Source organism: Corapipo altera, unplaced genomic scaffold (assembly GCF_003945725.1).
Source record: "Corapipo altera isolate COAL_440 unplaced genomic scaffold, ASM394572v1 343, whole genome shotgun sequence".
Classification (NCBI taxonomy): Eukaryota; Metazoa; Chordata; class Aves; order Passeriformes; family Pipridae; genus Corapipo; species Corapipo altera.
Genome location: NW_020884913.1, coordinates 1,704,318 through 1,710,873, shown reverse-complemented (window position 1 = coordinate 1,710,873; position 6,556 = coordinate 1,704,318). Strand labels below are relative to the sequence as shown.

The following is a 6,556-nucleotide window of genomic DNA, read 5'->3' as shown; positions in this document are numbered from 1 at the left end:
AGAAACAACCGATCTGGTACCTTCTGCCTTTCCTCGGCAGCCAGCCAGGAGCAAGATACTGATGTTTTTCCCCTCAGTCTCTCATTTCCAGGGTATTTTGCCTTCCCATTAACCAGTCAATGGCTTGTCCCAGTCTTGTCCTGGTTTGTCTTCCCTCCTTGCATCACATTTGGGACAAGAGGCCCTGTCTGGGCATCAAGGTCCACGAAGAGCTCACAGAAGTGACCCTGAGATCTTCCTGACCCTCTGCTGTGTTTGCTCGTTTCCTTCTCAGCTCTCTTTCTATTGCTTTTCAAATTAAGGTGCACAGGAAACCAGAGCGGTTTCTGATCTCTCCTCCACCTAAAAAATTAGAACATCAAAACCAGTTTTACCAGCAATAAACGAAGCTACTTTGAAAAGTGAGGCAGAGGGATCTATCTGGAGTCAGTAAGCCATTGTTAGGATCTCTTTGATCGGGAGCCTTAAATGAAAATTATCAAATGGCGCTTTAAAACATACACCCTTTTGTTTGATTAGCCTGCTGCAGATAACCTTTATTAAACCTGATCTAAAATTACAGCCATGCACTGGTGGTTCTTTGATGCCTTGGCTGTTTCATTTCCTGTTTATACTATGATACACGTTGCACTAGGAGATAAAGCACTTCTGAAGGATATTAAGACATGAAAGTCCCTTGGCTATTTGCTGGCACTGTTTTGATGTTTTCTTGCTCTCTAGAAATTAGCATATCCTTTTCAAAGACTGCCTCTGATGAGAGTAATCCTTTGCCATGATGTATTTGCTAAAAGTCATAAATGATAGTATATTGTGTAAAGAAATGACACATAAAAGGGACGATGCTAGATTATTGATAATGAGGCAACTTGTGCAACTCTGCTTTTGGCTTTTATAAAACACATTTTTGACACCATAAATACATTGAGCTTATATTAATGAGGATTTAATACTTCTGAGATTTTAGAAACTTGCTTAGAACAACTTTTCAAAAGAAGGTTTTTTTGGGAAGTTTAATGTTTTCACTAATTTTGATAAGATATTCTGTTAAGCACGTTTTGCTGCCTTCATAATGAGGAATGATGGAAAGGTTTTTAGCACGGCTTTGCCAGAATTAAACTGTGCTAGAATATTTATTTTATTAATTTGTATAGTGTCTATTGCCATAGAGACGAGGTGGATTAATTATAGACATTTGCAACAAAATGTTACCTTTCAGAAAAAAAGAATTTTGACACACATAAAAGCAAAACATGAGGATCTGATATCTGAAGGTGTAAATAAGTATCGCTCTGTTGAAGCTTTGAAGTGACATTGATTTACATCACCAAAAGATTCGTCTCCTGTTGTCACTAACAAATGACCTGAGCATTTTCACAGGAGAGAAAGCCATGCCTGGATGACCTAGAAAATAAGGACCAGGGTGTTGGGATGACAGAGGGAGGAGGAAGAGCAACAAGGGCTTGGAGATCTTAACCACTCTCTTTTCAAAGGCGCTTTTCTGAGACTTTTCAAAGTGCTTTGGATGACAAGCTCTAAGTTAGACTATAAAATTTCTGCAACTGTATGAAAATCATCATAATATTTACTGAGTTGTGTTTGCACAAACACTCTTCCATCACTCTCACTTGCTGACATGTGGCAGCACAAATCTGGGCTCTGGGGGAGGTGACATGGGCCAGGCGTGGTGGCATCGCTGGCTTCTTGCCCTGTGGTGACTTTGGTGGAGTGTGATAAAGATTTACATAAGTGGTTTTTTTCTGTAGACAGACATAGAGACCTGAACTTTGTATTTTACAAATTGAGTGACCAAAGTTACACACCTGAGGCCGTGTGTAACACCTGAGGATGAGGATTTTGGGTACCTAAATTAGCAAACAGAATTTGCAACCACCCTGAATACCTGAACTCACCCTCCCAAAAATCCAGTCCCTTATCTGTACACCTTCCTCTGGAGCTGAGCCCTCACCTTAGATATCCCAGGTTGATAATCCTGCCCTCAGGAGCCAAAGATCTCATCTGATACTCACCGAAATCAATGGAACAATTGACTGTGGGTGGCTGCTCCAAGAAGCCCTGAAGGCATAAAGGTCACAGCCAGCCTGGAACGAGAGGTACAGCCCTGCTGCCACCAGCACCCTCCCGGTAGGCACCAGCATGGACCATTTGGAGTTGCCACCATTCTAATCAGCACAGGGCACTACTCTTCCTCTCTGTACACCTCGCTGGCTTGGGCAGGAGCTGCAGTTTTATTAGTTCAGGTAAACTACAGCAGGAGATGAGAGGAAGGAGCAATTGGAAAGGCAGAGACAAATTATACCTCCAGTGATGAAAGCCACCTTAACTGCAGCAGGGCTAAGACATTGCCAAGATGACTGCCAGTTAAGCATGTATTAGGCAAATATCTCTCCTTCCTTCCAGCTAGTCCTCCAGTGGAATTGCCTTCTCCTACAATTTACTGGATTGAAAGTGCCTTGAGTGACAAAATTACTTTTTTTAATGTCTGAAAAAAAAAAAAAAATCATAAACAGTTGACAATTCAAGAGAAAAAAGACTTCTAAAAAATTGATAGTGTTTTTTTTCTGTATCCTTGTCAGAAAGTCTTTCAACTTCCCTCTTGGAAAGCAGAGACATGAAGAAGGTGCTGGGAAAAGGATTTCTGCACGGGCACCTGCTGTTATTGCTGCAAGCTGTGACAGGGAGCGAAGGCATTTAGGATTAGTCCCTAAGAAATGGTGATTATCAGGGCTCCTTTCTGCAGGACCTTTGCTCATTGGCCTGCATGCCAGCCTGTAACAGGATTTGCACGACTCCAGCCAGCTACTCGGGGAATGTATCCCATTCCAGAGCTTTGCCTTATGCCATGGAGCATTCATGGCAATGAGCATGACTCATGAGATCAGCTCACGCCTGCAGAAGGTTTTCCACAAATTTGGGGTGATTTCACTAAAATACACGCAAGGCTCGTGCTGAGCTCATGTTCTAACCAAAATAGAAAGAGAGGCAGTGAGCAGAAAACATGCGATGTCCTCAAAGCCAAAGGGTTTGGTCTTTCCTGGAGGTCCTTGAGAGTTTCCTGCCGTTGTCCTCAGAACCATCCATGTGTCTCCATGGGTCCAAGGCAGAGGAACCAGAGGCTGCTCCAGAATCCAGCTGAACTGACCCAAGAGGCAGCTGTGAGCGAGGCCAGACACTCCCTGCAATAACGGCTCCCTCCAGGAGCCTCCAGCCAAGGGCCCTCGCCTGCCAGCATGTCACAAGACTGGTGAGTCACGGGAGGATCACAAAGTGCTGTTCTCATAATGGAGCTTAATAACAGCCAGTGTCAAGGTAAAAGCACCTGTAAATGAGGTGGCACAGGGCTTTGCAGCCTGGCAGTGGCACTGCTGGGCAGCTCCAGCTCACAGGTCTCTCAACTTGCTCTGCCCATGTTGTGTGTTGTTCTCTGCAGCAGCTTTGGGGGTGATGTGTCACTGCCACAGGAAGGGTCATCTCCAGGACAATGGTGATATCCAGGCAGATAACAGGCTCCCTCTGTGAGCCCTGTGTGACAGCAAAGGTAGACAGTGAGGAAGAGCAGCTTTGCTGCCTGTACAACCAGCAGTGAACGCACTGTAAGCTGGACAGAGTGATGTGTACCCAGTATGGCAGTGACCTGCCTAAATTCATAGTCCAGGTGGAGATAAGCTCTGTGCTGGACCACAGTTGGCAGCTCTGACTGGAGATGGTCGGGAAGGGAGGAGACCTTGGTGCTCCCCAGTGTTTTGTGGGTTTGTGCCTTGTCTGGTGGGATGAGAAAGAAGGTACTTACAGTCACGAAGTTACATGGTGGCCCTAAAATGTCACATCCTGCTTTCCAGCTGTGGCCTCAGTGACCGTGGGCTTTTCCGGTCTCCAGCACTCCTGTAGCTGTTCTCCCAGGCTGCTGCTTCCACCCAGATCCTGTGCAGGATGCCCCCTGCCCAGCTGTGTTCCACACAGCACGACTCCTCCTTCCATCAGCAAATCCCTCTGTCCTCCTCATCCTACTGCTTTACAACTCCAGGGAAATTCCCCTTCTCTTTCCCAACATACAGGTGATGCACTCAGGTGCTGCCACATTCACCTGGACCCTGCCAGCCAGGCAGGAGGTCCATGAACAGCAACAAGACCTCACTAAATCACTGTGTCTAAAACTGCACGTTCAAGCACCTTGAGGAGGACATCTGCTCACCTGAAGATTTTCCTGCCCATTTGCTGGAGCTGACAATGCTCTTCAACTCCTCCCTGGCATGCTCAAGGCTGCATCCCAAGCATCCAGACACTGCCTGTGAGATTTGGTGCAAAAGGTGACCTTTCCCTTTGGAGTTCCTCTAAAAATCCACCCAGCACAACTCCCCCCTCCTGTTGTTTGTCTCCTGAGCATCGTTAGGGTTTGATAATGATCTCAGAGGTGCTAAGCTGATAATCATCTACCTCAGCTACTCCACACACTTTGTCAGAGGCACATTGGTAATGAAAACATGAAGGGTAAAGATATCCCCTTCCCAAGGTAATGGAAAACCTGAGTGGAGATTGACATTAGAAACAAGATAGGAGGAGGGAGAAGCCAAGTAAAAAGGAGGAACATCTGGTTCCGTTTTTCTTTGTGAAATTATCTCACACTGACCAAGCAGTACCTTCTCTGAAGTACATAAACGCTGAAGACACACACACATGGTTGTTATCAAATGGTATTGTGCAAAATTAAATTGGCTACTTTATGGTGAAATGGAGAAGGAAAGCAGGCATTTCAAACACATGCGTGTCTCTCAGCGAGGTCTGGAAGCGATCACGGTGCAAGGATGGCTACTTTAAAATATCTACAAATAGTTAGGGCCATTCTGCGAGATGAATAAGCTGGGGCTGAATTTAATAAAGTTATCAAGGCCATAATAACACAGGGGCCAGTGCCTGAAACTAATAAGTGGTTTGGTGAGCATGAGATAGTTCATATGTGCAAAGCATTCCTCCGGCGCTGACTTGCAGGGGTAAGACACCGTGCCAAATTCCTCTAACCTCACCAAGATGTGCTGAATGGCTGCCCTTAGGCCAGGCTCAGCAGAGCCAGGCTGGAGGGGACATTTTTGTCCAAGGGGCAGTCACCAGCCCTTCAGTGAACAGAGTTGGTGGGTCCCCCACAGCAGGCACGTGCTTGTCCTTAGCACTTGTGCTCTCCGTGCCAGTCAGTAGCAGGTTTGTGGTTTAAGGAGAGAATAAAAAAAAAAATCTTCACCAGAAACAATCTGTTACGTCAAGTTTTTATCTAATGCTTTTCATCAGTAGCTTCAGGGCAGGTTTCTCAGGGCTCCAAACTCACTGAGCATCTTCAGCCACAGCCACGGGTCCTCCCTGGTCCCTGGAGCTGGGAAGGACACGGGGGCTCAGCTGAACATGGGTGTGGAGAAATGTTCTCCTTTGCATTCTCCAAAATTGAGATTTTTCCCTTTTGTGGAAAATTCCACATCTCTGATTTAATTTTTTTTCTTTCTAATTCAGAGGAATATTTTAGATATGAGAAGTTTTCTCTGGACTAGAAATTCCCATTACTGCACACGTTGAGAGGAAGGCGTTCAGTTTTTCCATCAGACCTGTGGCAGAGCAGGAAAGAGGGCTTGATTTTCCTGAATTCCACTCCAGAGATTGGAGCTCATCAAGCCACAGAGTCACTGTGGGACTTCTGTTTGGATAGACCCACCTTTCCCACAGAGCTGCAAACCTGGGCAAAGAGTAAAGCAACAAAAGTAACAACCTTACTTATTTTATTTTTCTTTTAATTTCAGCTTCAGAAGCAGAGACCCAGGAGCAGTGTCGGGTTGGCTTCGGGGAACACAATTCTCATTCCTTTGAAAATTCTCGTTCTACCGGTTGGGAGTTTTGTTCAGCATTTCCCTTCCCAGTTGGCATCGTGGGGCTGAACTTTCTCAAGGTGTTGAGTGTGTGGAAAGAAGAAAAAAGAAAGGCAGATTTCATCTAGCTTGGATTTACCCGGGGAGTGATTCTCTTCCAGAGATCCTAATCTGAAACCGCTTCTTCCAGCTCCCTCCCGTAGTAGTTTACAACTCCTGACGTATGTACACAGGGATGGATTGTGAATCTGGGAGCACCAATGGGGCTGGCCACGGGCTCAGGGAAGGGATGGATTGGCATTTTGGCTCATGAGATTAAGAATCAGGTTTATTCCAGCTGTGTCTATGCCCCAGCCCTGTGGTGAAAACCACAGCATTTATATAAAAACTGTTTAGGTAGAATTTACTCATCTATCACCAATTTTGCCAGGGCAGGGGAGTTTAGCTGAGCTTCTGGACATCTCCCAGAGCTGGTTCTGTTGAGATTAACTTTAAAACTCTCCACCACAGCCCTCTGTAAAGGTAGGAGAGGCGGCTGCAGGCACATCCTTTGGAGGGAGCACCTACAGAGGAGACTCTCAAACTGCTTTGGGAAACACAACTCTGAGCCCCAAGTTTCAATGGAAATGCACTGAAGAAAACCTCAAAAAGCAAACTACAAGCTCCTCTCCCAGATTTCCTTTTCCTTTCAT

General features: G+C 45.7%; 1 long non-coding RNA gene across 1 annotated transcript; it reads left to right on the top strand.

Annotated features, from left to right (window-relative positions):
• Positions 1-3,344: 3,344 nt before the first annotated feature.
• On the top strand, positions 3,345-6,225 carry LOC113952551. The gene is made up of 3 exons (XR_003529583.1): positions 3,345-3,404; positions 4,074-4,325; positions 5,799-6,225. It is a non-coding gene; the product is annotated as an uncharacterized LOC113952551 (long non-coding RNA).
• The last annotated feature ends 331 nt before the right edge of the window (positions 6,226-6,556 follow it).